Source organism: Cynoglossus semilaevis, chromosome 17, assembly GCF_000523025.1.
Source record: "Cynoglossus semilaevis isolate Cse_v1.0 chromosome 17, Cse_v1.0, whole genome shotgun sequence".
NCBI lineage: Eukaryota > Metazoa > Chordata > Actinopteri > Pleuronectiformes > Cynoglossidae > Cynoglossus > Cynoglossus semilaevis.
In genome coordinates this window covers 10,093,105-10,108,688 of record NC_024323.1, presented here as the reverse complement: position 1 = coordinate 10,108,688, position 15,584 = coordinate 10,093,105, and the positions used below count along the sequence as shown (strand labels likewise).

Genomic DNA, 15,584 nt, shown 5'->3' with positions numbered 1-15,584 from the left:
AATTGAATACTCTATGTATAATATGTCAGTTCACTTCCTCTTTTGCCATTTCCTTATCACTGTATGTGAGGACAGAAACTCATATATACAACATTATTTATCTATCATGACACAGACCATTGAAATTCACTGCCTGGAAACTCCTAGGTACACTTCTGGGAAGCTGCATTTACCACATTTTAACTTTTTTTTTTCTTTCTATATTGCTGTGACTTAAATGACATCAAGCGTAGCTGCTGGGATTCCCACAAGCAGAGGCTCGTGTCAGCTGAGACGAAGCAGCTAAACGAACACCAGACCGGCCGTAGGAAGGCCTTTCTACAGTGTTGGACGTTTGGTGTTTGTTTAGTCTTGGTCTTGTTTGTCTTGTAGTTTGTCCCTGTGATAGGGAATAGCAAACACAGGCTGGTTTAAAGAGGTGAAGGGGTGTGGAGATGAACATCTATTACCATCAGCAGCTGCTGACTCAGCTGTCTGAAGAAACGGCTGTCACCCTTCACTTCTGGGAGTCGTCCAATCAATTTGTAGAATCAATGAAACCACAGTGGTGTACGTGTGTGGTCTCGTACAGACAGAGAACGAAACTGTTGATGAGGAGTTTCTCACTTGACTGAAGAAGTGAAGTAAATGGTTTTGGTTTTTTTAGCTACATGACGAGGACTTTTGCAATTACAGTCAATAGCCTTGAATTTTTCCCCTTTTGTTTTCAGAACTGTCAGTATTGAAATTCATGGAACCTAGGGGTATTTCTAAATGCTTTCGATTTGTTCTACATTTTATGAAATGCCCATAGACTGTATGTAAGAAAAGAACATATGATATATTATATTTGATTTTAAGAAAAAAAAGTGAAAACGTAGACCAGTAGTAAGGGCATGGTTTTGCAATTTAAGCTTTTTTTTAAAATAGTTGCATAATATCTGGTAATAATAATAATAATAACAATAATAATAATAATATATTATTATCGCCAGACGGTGGCACTGTTCTCCAAACTGAAGAAAATGTGCACTACACTTCACTTCACCTAAGTGTTTTGCATGAAGTGATGTCATATGTTAAATTGGACCTAGTCACATTTAGAAACGTAAATTGTATTTTGCATGCAGTACTTACGTGCAGTACTATTCAACTCATACGTGTTTTTATGTTAAGCACGTGTCGTAGTGACCGCAACACTGACATTTGTCAACATCATCCGCGTCTATACGAACACTGACTGTGACAGCTGCACTCGAAACAGAGCTATCAAAAATAATGTCGTGTTGTAGAACTCTATATTTTCAACCCTATTTTTAAATTTTAAAATTTAAACTATGTTCTATCTTTTATTCAAAAGCTAATTTCATAATTCTTTCTAAAATAATTCAGGCTGGTTTAATTTGTACTTTTTCTAAAATTATATTTAAAACCTCTGAATATTGAACGTTTTTTTTAATTGCTAATAATAAATTTACTAAAAATGAGATTGCCTTTTAAGGAAACAGAGCAAAGCAAAACAATGAACAAAAAAACAAAACAACAACAACAAAAACCTGCAAAATCACCAGCAGTTTAATGTTACTTTTGAAAGAAATACTCTGTTATTAGCATGAGTCCGAATCAACCAACCACAAAGACGGAGAGACATCAGCTGAAAGTCAGTGACAGAGCGCCGGAAGTGGGCGTGTTCACAGAGAGGGAGCGAGAGACACAGAGAGAGGGAGAGAGAGAGGGTTGAAGTGTCAGGCGAAGTGCTGCAAACTAGTGAGTGAGTGACAGAGAGACTTGGAGACCGGTGGAAGTGAAACGTCCCCTTGCAGTTTCTGTCCACGTTTTATGAGAAGAGGACAAAAGGACAACAGGTCCACGGAGGTAAGAGCGAGAGTCCAATGTCTCTGGAGCTTGTGCTGCGTGCGGTGCGTGCCTGCGTGTTTGTGTGCGTGTTTGTGTGCGCGCGCGCGCGCGTGTGTGTGGAGAGCTGAACGTCGCTGGTTACTCTTCACCGTTCACTGGCAGCGAAGGAATATTGTGACAGCTCTTTGTAAACAAACCGCGGAGTGCGCGCGCACCTTCCACACACGCACGGAAACTCATCTTTAATGCTGTCGTAGTCACTTTTCAATATATATCTGTTTGTTATGCGGACTTTGTTTCCCCCCACTTGCAGCCCTGTAGTTGATTTGTAGCAGTAGGCTGGTCAGCCCTCCCCCGCCCCCCTGGTATCTCTCCCCGTTACACACATACACACATACACACACACACACACACACACACACACACACACACACCCGCATAAACGGTGCTGTGCAAGCTGTGGACCACTGTCGGAAGTTTGACAGTGGACCTGTCAAGAAGGTGGACCTGCTCGGCCCCTAACGTAAATACGTTATAAGGGACATTTGAGGAACATCTTAAAGTTCCGAGTTCAATATTTGGTATTTTTTCTTCATGAATTCCTATTTTACATCCGTACACTATCAATACTCTTAGGGGAGCTGTTCAAGGATAAGGAGCTTATAGTGCTTTCAAATAGATTTGGTCAAAGTTATCATATTTATTTATGTTTAGATGCGTGAGATTTGCTTGTCTTCCAAACAAGCTGCTCATGTACTGTACATATACTGTATATAAGATTAGCCAAACAACTTACACAGAGAAACCTGATAATTATAGGAAGCTGGCATAAGCGATAAATGTTATTTGTACTCAGTGAAGAAATGGAAATCGGCTAATAAGGGATTTGACTAACTTTTACTACGAATTGTTTTTCAACACATCTGAGTCAAGTCCCCACAGCTTCAAATCTGAAGACCTAATGAAGTCTGGTATTTGGTTTGTTGAGTCATGTTGACTTGCGACATAGACACTTTGAGTACGACTTGAGTTGGTTCGTGGTCGTGTTGCGTTCACGTCCAGCTTGACTTGCCTGAAGAGCTGTCTCTGTTTACACACTTTGTCATTTTCTTGGTTATTAAGGGCAGCGTTGCCGTGATGAATGATCTGTTTTTGCTGTACACCCACAGAGAGAGTCCTTCGTGATTCTAGTCGTCATGTTGGCACAAACAGTGTTTCCTGATGTTCCTGGTCATTAACAATGTTGTGTTGTGACAATATGCTCACTGCGTGCTGTGATAATACTCCTCCTGCCGAGTGAAAACTTTGAGTCCTTGGCGTCTTTCCTGCTCCATAAAACAGGAGAAATGGTTCCACTGGGACACTCACTTAGGTTTTGAGTGCCACTAGTCTGTTCTATTCTATTCTGTTCCATCCTCCGTTCTTCACCCTTGGCAGGCACCGTATCACCCTGCTTGCACACTCCCTCTCTATGCAGAGCAGTAGCAGGTTTTTCTGTCTTTTCTGTATGGCTGGTAGAGAAACACATAGCTGCAGGCCGTAGCTAAAAAACAAAGAAATTCAGATGCAGGAGGTGATGCAGCATGAAAGTGGAGGAGAAAACAAAACAGAGTTCTCTCCATACGTCTTAAATTTAGGGTTGAAGCTGGATTGGTTCAAAGCCGAATCAAACATAGTTATATACGACATCCGACATAGTTCACGACATCCTCAACCTACGGCGTTAAGTTGCCATCATTCCGACAGCATTAAAACAAATTTTGCACAGGAACTAGTAGGCGAGTACAGCAAACAGATACATCATCGCTCTATGCTATACGTGGAAGACGTCTTTGTTTACATCGGTTTGTTGTACGCCATAAATTTGCTTATGCTACATTCACTTTCTTTCCTTTATTTTTTTTGGGGGGGATCTTTTTGCCCTTCATTATGGCCCCTAAGCGTAAGTCAGGGCCGGTTGTAAACGGTATAGACTGTATAGATGTGGCTACTACATAACATATTCATTAATGGTTCTGCAATTGATTATAATTTGCAAATATTGATCATTGATTTATCAGATTAAGAGACTGCATGGACCTTATTAAATGCCTCGGTGGGCCAGATTTGGCCCCCGGGCCTTAGGTTTGACACATGTCCTAAAATATGATGTTATCACTGGGTGAGTGAGGGTGAGTGACATGGGTACTTATATACAGAATGAGAGTTCCGACTTATGGTGCAAATCGAGTTACGTCGAGTTACCGTAGGAAGGGAACTCTGATGTAAGTCCACGACTTTCTGTTTATACATAGTTTGGTCCATGTGTTGAGATGTTACAGACGTTTGAATGAAGTTCTTTACCTGAACTGTGTGTGTTATGTTCGTGCCCAGACACTAACATTAGGAGATGAAGTTGATGTTTCAGTGGAAACAAACTTGGGAGATTTTTTTGACCCTGCCTGAGTCCTGCTGATGGTGATCAGGCATTGTGGGTATTCAGCAAGTTTGTACTACCTAGTGATAAGTGGGAGGTTTGCCATTTGATGTTACTTACAGTGCATATATGTTAATGGCTGTTATGTAAAATCCATCCACTCACCTTACAGCTACCAGTCACAGGACTTGGTCATTCCCAGTGATATTTGAAGCTAACGATCTTGAGCTCACTCCAGCTGTTTGTTTTCTTTGTTTGTGACGGAGGCTGTTCCCGTGTCACTCTGCTCACTTGACTCTCACTAACGGGCTGACGGTGCATATCTGTTCAGTCTCCTATTGAGCACGGCAGTCGTCGCCTGTGGTAAAATTTGACAACAATCTCATGATGAATAAGAAGATATGAAGACACCTTTGGATACAGATTCTGGACTGGTGAGATGACACTTTTCTAAGGTGCATTTAAGACACTGTTATGATTCCCGTCGGTCAGACTAATGGGTCTGCTACCTGACAAGCCCCATTATTCTATTTGCTTACAGCGTGGCATTCAAATTCTCACTCTCCACTACCAGACAGGTCTAAAGAAGGTGAACCTAGAAAGACTACAATAAGAAAATCCCAGTACTGCTTAGCAGCAGTAGGTGGGGGGTGGGAAGAGCAGCGCAGGAGATCTGTTGTCAGCGCTGACATCATGAGTAACTAGATGAGAGGCGATTGAAGCAGGGATTTTGATCTGAGCGACCAGTGAGTCAAAGGTGTCAGAATCTCATGAATTCATCATGAATGACAGCGGTGATCTCAGAGCTTTCTGCCGCCCTGACTGTAGACCGAACAGGCGGAGTCTTGACACATAGTAAAGAGGAAGAAAACCTAGCACAAGAACTACTTCGAACCCCCATTGGTAGAAAAATGTCGTTAGATCGTTATAAAACACAATTTCAGACGAACCAGAGGTAAGACACAGGAAATGGGAAACAGTCAAAGGGAAGTGTTGAGGAAGCATGCATCGACACGCCTCCCCCCCCCCCCCCGAGCCCCCACCTCTTTCAGTTCGGCTCACACTAATCCACAGGTCACGTGAGTGTGAGCTCCGACGTGGGTTGAGGTCGAGGAGTGCTCTAATCCATCTGCCAGATAGCGTTGCTGATGGTTGCCATCCAGAGCTCGCTCCGCTCTCTTCCCTGATCGCTGCCTGTTTCTATGCAAGACTCACTCATTTTAATGCCGTTAGTTATTATCAATATTTCCTTGCCTTGGAAATGTCGTCTTTGATTCGATCTCCGGTGCTAACTAATGGTCTCTAATGATCTTGATGGGCATGGGAGTGGACTCCTTGTCTGTGGGTAGGTTTTCCTTAGATACTCTGGCTCATTCTGTAGTCCAAAAACATGCAGGATTAGGTTGGTTGAGCTGATTGACCAGAGGTTTGAATGGTTGTTTGTATGTTTGTATGCCACCTTTGCCTGATGACTGCTGGGATTGGCTACAGCGAGAATGAGGACAGTAAATGAATAAATATCACCACAATATATCACAGTTGTTGTGATGTCACAACTTTCTGTATCTACTAATTTATAACAGGTCTATGCTGGTCAGAAAAGCATGGGCCCTTCCCCTCGTTTCAATGACATACAATGACGTCACAGGCCGGATTTGGGCCGCGGGCCTTGAGTTTGTGAGACGTGATGTAGACTCCATACCAGGGGTGTCAAACTCATTTTGGTTCAGGGGCCATATATAGTCTGATTAGACGTCAAATGGGCTGGACCAGTACAATCATAACATAATTACCTCTACATAACAATAAGTCAATTTGTTTTCATCCAAATAAGTACAAGTTTATTATAAAATCCTCATATTTAATGAAATATAAATTGACAAATCATCGTTTTGTATTTTTTCTCTTTCAAAATTCATCAAGCGGACCAGATTGAACCCACCACTTTGGGCCGGTTTTGGCCCCTGGGCTGCCCTGGGCCGCCCCTGGGCCGTATGTTTGACACCCCTGTTCTATACCGTAGACTTTTATTTTAACACAACCCTCCACATGCTAAGCTCTGGTGAAGCACACAGTGAGATGACGAGACAAACTGCTAAGGCATGTAAATTAGAAATGCGTTTCACAGTTTTTGGAGTTTGCGCTCCATTTGTGGCCCATGAAATGACAACATGTACGACGTGACCATGTTAAACGGTTTGCTCGTGTTTACATAACACCCACCCACAGGCTCAGTACACTGGCAAAAGGCTGTTGCTGTTGGTTGATGAGGGGCCAACGTGCTAAGTCTTGCCCATTAACCTCTGCATAGAACTACATTTTATGTCACCACGTGGGCCCTTTACTGGCTAAGGTTCAGCGATATGAACAATCTGCACGCCGTTATCTTGTATATCTGAAAATAGATTTTAAGAAGCACTTTGTAATTTAGATAAGCATATTTATCGCAGGCACTGTACTGGCAGCTTGTCCTTTCTTTTTATTGTAGCAAGGGAGCAAAGAGGGGTTTTTTCCCTATATGCAAATGTAACAAGAATGTTGTCTGTCAGCATTAAGTGTTACCATAGAGTAACTTGAAGATATTAAACTTCCTGTACTTACATTGACAAGTATTTTGATCAATGGTGGGCCCTGAATCCATACCACAACCAAAACACATTTTGACACCTGTCGGTAATGCTTGTCAAAGCGTGTGTTTTGAGGTCAACTTTGAACACAGTAAGGCCAGTGGAGGAAACAGAAGCTTCAAATAATAATAATGAAGTTACTGCCTTACCTTATGTACAGGTTCACCACAACAGGTTTACTGCATTCAACCCATCCGGTAATCATAAGTTTAGTCTCCATACATGTTGAGCTGTGGTGGGCCACAGAAAGTGACAATTTAAATTTAGCCCACAGGCCTTTAGTTTGACATATGCGGCGTAGACTCTCTACAACTTTTAAGACAATCATACACATGTTAAGATTGAGTGGGCCAAAAAAACAAAAAAAAAAACAAAAAAAACCTGACATGATGGGCTACATTTGGCCCACGGACCTTCAGTAAGTCACACAGTCTCACTCCAAACAAACCATGGTTTGTCATAAAATATGAGATGTTGTTTCTGAGAGCTCTGTAAAAATGTGTTTCAGTGTAGAATCTTGGATGTGTTAGTTAGTGAGTTATTGAACTCTGACACATGCTGGAATATGACTTTTTTTTTGCATTGATGCATTAGGTTCTTAACGCTTGCCTCATTTGTCATGCATGGAAGAAATAACTGTATCTGGACCCTGGAAAAGATTGTAAAAATGAAAACATATTACGTTTTTTAGGCGCAGCACATGTGCAGGGCATATTGCAGGCTGACGTTTCTGTTCAATCTTATTTGATTTACCAAGAATGAGGCATGTTTTGCGAGGGTTCTTTTTCCAGCAACCTCAAACATGCAAGCCTGTCCAGACTATTTATAATAATTTAATGTTGCCTAAATGCATAAAACACACCAGCTCTATGTGTCTCCAATGTATTACAGTTTCTGGAAATTTCTTGCTTGTAAAATTGGAAGAGGAGGAGAAAGTGAGTAACCTACTCTCCCCTCATGGTGCACATATATCGTAAAGGTAACAGTGTCGACAGTTTTTTACCATTGTGTATACTGAGAATAGAGATTAGCATATTCATTGCTTTAGCGCCCCCGCAGGTGTTTTATTAGCTCAGATCGTAACAGAACAATTGAAAAAAAATTTGACGTTGGGCTGAAATGATTCGATTATAAAAATGTTCAAGGCCTCAAGGCTTTGTTTATTATCTGATATACTTTTTAAGCTTGCTGGTCAAAACCATTGATCATGTCTTGAATCTTAGCTGGTTTGTTCTATCACAGACAACTCTTTCTGGTCTTAATCAAATTCCGATTTTTTTGTCCCCAGGCAAAAAAACAAACAAAAACAAAAACGAAAAATAAAAACCAAAAACACGAAGGCATCACCTGAGAACTGCCATAATTCATGTTTTTGATGCTGCTGAAAAAACTGCAGGAACTTTGTTCTATGGATTTAATATATATATATATATATATATATATATATATATGTGTGTAAATTAGCGTTACTACAGGGGTTGTTCTCTGATTGGACACTCTTTATCTACTGCCTTGCTTATCCTTAACTCGAGAAGCATTGGGTTAAACTCTGTGTCAGATTTCAGGTTGGTTAATCTAGTTACTCAGACCCTGATAAAATATCGTATGTTCACACCTTGACGCTTGTCCAATAACACTACTGATACCGCGGTGTAACTTGACGCCGCGGTAAACACCATCGTTGAATAGAGGAGCCACTCGAAACCTTCAAGACGAACATGTGGACGTCTTTTGGCAGTTCACACTGGCTGCCAATGTCCAGCTGGAACCTTAGTTCAAATTCACTCAGGGTTGAATCGTCACATTAGGTAATCAACACCTGATGATTATTTAAGCAGATTTTAAAGCAGGTGAATTATTATTATTATTAGTAGTATTATTAGTATTATATATACTTGTTGACTTTGAGATTGTGTTGTGCACAAATGCTATTGCAACCTTTAAATGTAATATGAAACAAGTAGGAATAGATCAGTTATCTTAGTCGGTTTCTGCCACTCTTAAAAGGATGTTGCAGTCATGGCTCTAAGACAAACTTCTACACAGCAATTAAAAACCACAAAGGCTCATCAAGGATTTCTGCTACAAAGCGTGTAGCTGTGTTTGTAGTACAAGAACAAACTACCTTAAAGACGCACTTACAAGGAAAGGGCCAGTGGTAGATTGTAGCTTTGCTGTTTTTCTGCCATTATTCATGATCTGAGTCGTTCGGGCGCATGCATAGAAGTGACATTCTGGGATGTTTCTCTACGTGTAGATTTAGGTCACAGATGCTCCACTGTGTCTGGGGAGGGAGTTAACATCTGCCTCACAGTAATCTACAGGGCACTGGATGTGAAAATATAATGATGACAAGCTATTTTATTTATTGATGCTTCTACCTCATTTATACCATAGTTTAAATCCGGCTTAAAGAAGAAACAGATCTGAAAGAAATCAAAGGAAAAAAGTGACTTATTCATTGGCTGGCTGTGGGACTTTTTTTTATTTTCAATATAGCAATCTTATGCTAAGTTAGGGTTTGGATTTGTGGATCTTTTATTCCATATTGATCCTGGGAGCTCATCAGCGCCCACTTCAGCAACAGCTCAACAACGGGCCTACACGTCATTCCAGCCACCTGAAGTACACTAGCAATACAGCTGTCCTAATGAGGTCCTTAAAAACTGTTTTATATGCCGTTGTGCTTGTGTTGTGGTCTGTTGTCGTTACATTTTATCATCATATTACGGGCCTGTTTAGTTGAACACAGTGTCGATACACTTGGAACCAGGAATTGAAAAAAGAGACTCGCAAAATCTTTTTTAATAGCTCACAGTCTCTCTCTCTTTTTTCTATATGATTTTCTACTTTGCACTGGATGATCTCTAAAGGCGTGTATGTGGATGATCTGGTGTAGGGAGAATAAAGGGAATGGTTGATGTCAGAAGCATTTAATCTTCTAGGTTCTTCCTGCTACAGCTTCATAAGAGCCTTAGAGGCAATTTGCTAATTGTTAATTGCTGCTAACGCTTGCTTGCAAGTGGTAGGGCTACCAGCTTTTTACTGTTTGGCATAATTTGCATGCGCAAAATGTGGCTAGCTATGGTTGTCTGCCTTCACAGCAATAACATCGTCTCCCTGTGTTCTTCTGGATTTTTTTTTTAGATTGTATGAAGGGTTTGCTGGTTCACGTACACCATTGTTAGTATTAACAGTCATACTGTAAGGACACGACATCTTCATTAGCCTCATTTTATTATAACAAATCAACCCACGCAAAAAAGGAAACACATTCGCTCTCCCCACGTCAGCTTCTTGACGCTGCTCTCTCCGTGACCTCTACTGCTACTGCTCTGAGGCATTGGACCATGTGAGTCAATCACATGAATATGGTTAAATAAATGCTGTGAACTGTGGGAGGGGGGGGGGGTGTGTGTGAACTTTCTTTGCAATGCCATGTCTGATGTTGTTTAGGATTACCGTCAAAACTCGTTAAACACATTTTCCATTTTCGCACGATCTCATACCTCTGCTCTCAGCATGTGTTGAGGGCGCTCTTGAATCTTGGCGAAGTGTGACCCTGGTCTCTTTGTTCTTTCCATATTATTATTAAAACTGCTCAGAGCTGCGTGACATCTGCCTTCCACAGAAACACTTGACGTACAACACGACAGTGAGAAAAAGCGTTAGCGGTGTGTACTGTGGGAAGTTATTAAAGTACCTTGTAGTTTTGTAATGCAACTTCCCCTCCCCATTTATATGTGGTTGATACCATCACATTATACTCCAATATACTCTATGACACAGGTGTCAAACTCAAGGCCCGGGGGCCAAATGCGGCCCGCCAAGCTATTTTGTGTGGTCCGCGGGAGCTTAAAAAGCATTTAGTAAAGTCCATGCAGCAGAGTTTCTTAACCTGAGAAATTAAAGTTTTTTTTATTACACAGTAATGAACAATATTTGTATCTTGAAAAAATAATAACCAATTGCAGATACATGTATTAGTTTGTTATGGAGTAGTTACATATATAACAACGGTCCCTGACCTTTTTCAATCCAAGGACTGGTCAGCCAGTTACCCGTGACCCTCTTAATTTGAAATATTGCCAGATTATCTTTAAATAAAGAAAGTAAAGGGATATGACTGGATTTTCTTTGAATTAAGTAAATTAGTAAGAATTAAATAATTTTTTTCAGTGTGTAGGTACCAAATTACCTATGGACTGGTACTGGCCCGCGGACCGCGGGTTGGGGACCCCTGATCTATACAGTCTTCCATTTACAACCGGCCCTCCAAGGGGAACTGTACTGATGATGTGGCCACTGATAAAAATGACTTTGACAGCCCTGCTCTAGAGTCATTTATATCACCACGTTACTGTAAAATAGTCAGGGAATTAAAGAGCGTTCTACGCCATTCACCTGGAGCCACGGCGCCCCCCCCGCCCCCCCGTAGCAGGAATATTCTGCTCAATCATCTCATGCAGGGTTGAGCAGCAGAATGAGTCACTGGACGAGACCATAGCTCTGTGTGTGACTTCAGTGTTCAGGCTCAGATTATCCAGATTATCCCCCTTCGACAGCCATTATGACCGACTGCACCAGCACACACAGACATCACAGAAACAGGGTAACACGTCACCAGGGTCCGAAGCAAGAAAAGAATATGTGGACGATATCTTGCCGTTATATAATGGTATGTAAAGTCCACTGGACGCCCAGGGGTGTATGAAGGGGCTCCATTGTTGAAGCTACACTCGTTCTGGCTCACAATTTTACACAAGGTTTTTCAGCCATCATGGAGAAAAAGCTTCTTTTTTTTTCCGTGAGTAGACCGACTGAAGAATCTCACCTACTAATGTGGTTACCTCTCGTCGACTTCTTCCTAGCGTCCAAATGGCTAAGTCTGTTCCAGAGCTGTTGTTATGTTACAAGAAAAGGGCCTAAAGCTTCCATTAAGCTTCTGTCAAGTTGAGTTTGTTTTCCTTCTAACTGTATGTTAATGCTGCTCCCTTTACCATTCTTTGTTTTTCTTATATGTCAGGACAAAGGGTGGTTCTATGTGTTCTTTTCAATTTGTATTCACAAGCATTTGCTCTGAGGACAAACAAATGTGAATAGAACCAACGCAGAAAACGAGTGGAAAAGTCTCTTCATTTCCGTGTCTATAACTAATATGGAGCTTTAATCCTTTAAATATAGATGAGGGATTTTCCTAAATGCCCACAAAGGAAATGAAAATTTGCCTTTTGTTCAAGGGGGAGTATTAAAAAAAAACAAAAAACATTTGAATTTGCTAAACGTTTAGTCATGCTCCTGGCTGTCAGCTGCAGACACTCGTCGACAAAGTTGGTGCTGAAGTTGTTGTCACTGTTGGGGTAAATGTGGAGCTGACCTTTGCTGGAATCACCGAGGTGGCCGTGACAGGAGGGAAGCCATAGTTAAGGGAGCACAGGGGCTGGGGGCAGGGTGTGCAGCTCCAGTGCCTGAGTTAGATACTGTGTGTGAGAAACTGCAGCTTTCTGACCTTTGACACATGACAAGCTGGGAAGATCAAAGGGCGTAGCTGCCTGCGCTGGTGTTTACAGGAGTGGCAGTGGAGGTGCGATAAAAAGAGCAACTTTTCGAAAAACCAGAAGGTGAAGAAGGGAAGCGCCTTAACATGAAAGAAATATGATATTCTGGGTTTTTTTTATGTTATGAGCAACAAACACTGGAGCTCATCATTTTTTCATTTCCGATAAAACAAGAAAAAGCAGACGTGTCCTAACCCAGTATTCTAACCATCAGGGAGTTACAACGTTTCAGGTTGACTTAGGTACAGTGAGACCATTTGCTGTAATTACCTGTAATCTCAGGGTAACTGCGGCCTGTTAATTGAAAAAGCAGCACGTTCCTGCTCTCAGCTGATGAGAACCGGTCGATCGGACAGCCTGTCCATTCTCCATGTAGGTGTGAGCTCACACGGCGCTTACCCCGTCTCCTCCCCACTCCTGGAGCAGTGGGACGTCTGGGTGTGAGCAAGCCACAGTGTGCAGTGAGATCCTCTTACCATACAGTACAAGTACAGGGAAGCCGTTCCGATAGGAAGAATGGTGGTTTATTGAAGTGACATAACAGATAAACCTTCTGATTCACAGTGTTTCCTTTGAAACACCCACAGAATTTGCTCCTTGATCCGTAACGATCCATGCACCTTACTCTACTGTAGCTTATGTTTTGAGGTAGAGCGTTCGAGGGCACAGGGCAGGCGAAGTCTTGCTCTCTGAAGCTCGGTGAACTAATCTTCAAGGCCGTCAGGTTGTTGGTTTCTGGCGTAGTAGCTAATGAAAGACATTCAGGATTAAGTTAGCTTTACTGAAGTATAGAAGCAGATATGAATAAAAGTACGAGCGAGATCAGGATTGAGTATTTAAATGTCAAGACCAACTCTCTGCCCATTTTTTTTTCTTCACTCAATAAAATCACAATCCATATCCAGTTTATTCATCCTGCGGTTTGGCTTTTACTTTCGCACCACCTGACAATTCGAAACAAAGGTCAACATCTGACATCTGGGAAAATGTAAGAAGGCAATAATGACATTTGTATCTGCAGCACTTCACATTGGATATATATCTGAAATTAATCTATCTATCTATCTGTCCATCCATCTATCTATCATCTATCATCTATCATCTATCCATCCATCCATCCATCCATCCATCTATCCATCCATCCATCTATCCATCCATCCATCCATCCATCTATCTATCCATCCATCCATCTTTCTCCACAGCAAATCACTCAACAGTGATTGATTCATTGAATGATTAAAATACCAAGGCCCACCAGTGTTTGTGTGTGTTCACTACTTTTCAAAATCCAGTCTAAGATACTTCCACTCTCACATTTGCCCTACCACAGGACTATGTAAACACCCCCTCCCCCCCCAACTAGGGCCTCATTACAACCCCATATTGACAGCCCCCGTGCAGCTTCTGTGTGGGCTTCACCCCAGGCTCATGTCGTTGAGGGGTCTGAGGCCTCTGTGACGTTTGGGAGGTCTCCTTATGGGTAATCATTTAGTGATTTAGTTAACCATTGATTTACTTTTTCAATATTAAATATTGAAGTACTGAAATTATTTAACACAATTAATGAGCAATTACTGTTGAATTGAATAGTTTGCCCCATTGAGTTAACTGGACGAAGAGCGTTATTACATGGCATTAACCTCATTGTTACAATCTGACCCCAGATAAATGGTTTTTGAAGCAATTACTAGAAAGTTCCATGCTTCCCATAGACGCAGGTATTTAATGGTAATTTCTTAAGGCTGTCGTCCATATAATTAGGTTCATCAAATTAGTTTTTTCTAACCTTTGTTGAGCCATGACACATATATTTGCATAAGAAAAATCACAAAACCCACGGCACAAGTATATGCCATGAAAGATATTCAAAATTACACTTACTGAGTATAAAACCAAAGCATTTTGGAGATTTGAGGGTTTTTTTTAGTTTGTTACACAATCCAGAAGTCTAAATTTATAATATATAAATAATATTTAAGGTAGACCTAGCATTAGTGTCCATGGGTAGGGTCCAGCGGCACACTAGTTAATGTCAATGACCATGTGTCTTGGTGTTTGAACTTGCACCTGGTGTAGTCATCCAGTCACTCAGGGCATTACAGTTGAGTTTGATTATAAAGACCTGTTGCCAAAGATCAGATTAGAGTTCCCGCTGCTCGTGTTTGATTAAGAACGGAAAGGAACAGAATGTTAACGGCCATTACACTAAACTCCTCCCACAACACAGAACACGATGGACCTATTTGTTTAGTACTATTGCATGACTCCAGAACTGGACAAATGTAGAATGAAATTTGGAATATTTTGTTCTGCTTTTGTTGGTTTTCATCATAGTTTTTACTCAGGAAGTGACTCTGAGATGATTCTTCACAAGATGTTAACTAGTACTAGTCTAATCTAAAGCTATAACTGTCATGGTGTGAGTTAAAAGTAACCAACTGTTCCTTTAAAATTAGCATTTCTGTGAAAAAATGTTCTATTTTTCAAGTGAACTTAAAAGATTTAAAAGCACTGCGCGTTCATTCAACACGGTGCTCAATATACCCAATCAATAATATTGGCCATTTATGCCGACTCAGCACTGGCTGGTGTTTACTGCGTCTGTTATTGGGTGAACAGCAGAGTCATCAGTTAACATTGACTAATACTTGACCTCAAAGCGTGAGGTAAACGTTTATTTTAAGGTTTTAAGGCAGTGGTCTCAAAACCCCACCGTTGCCCCTGATGGGTCTCATTGATGGGCCAAAACAGCAGGGCGTCAGATTACATAATACTGACATCTAGTTGTGGGCGGCCCGCAGTTGTGGTTCACGGGCTGAAAGTGGCACGTAGGACAGGAGATGGAGGCCCCTAAAAAACCTTTTTAACTTTTTATAAATATTATATGTAAAATATTCCTTTAAGAAGTGATATGTAAATTTCCCATTATTGAAGTTTGCTAAAAGCTAAGTAAACAAACATCTGGTAGGTTCAGGAAAGGCCATTTATTTATTTATAGTTGACAATGATCAGAAACTGCCTCAAACCAGTTCGACGTGAGCCTGGTAAAGTGACTGCTGGACTGGAACAACTGGCTGCAGCAGGTCGTCTTCCCTGCAGAGGGCCGTGTCCTAAATGTGGCTCTGGTCCAAAACGTTCATGGCATTC

The 15,584-nt window shown here is 41.3% G+C and overlaps 1 protein-coding gene across 1 annotated transcript in view; it reads left to right on the top strand.

The window, feature by feature from the left end:
* The first annotated feature begins 1,702 nt into the window (after positions 1 to 1,702).
* Positions 1,703 to 15,584, top strand: part of stat5a (signal transducer and activator of transcription 5a) — a 41,940-nt gene continuing 28,058 nt past the window's right edge. The window contains exon 1 of the mRNA XM_008330036.3: positions 1,703 to 1,854. The gene's annotated coding sequence lies outside the window, so the exon portion shown is untranslated. The remainder of the gene's footprint in view (positions 1,855 to 15,584) is intronic.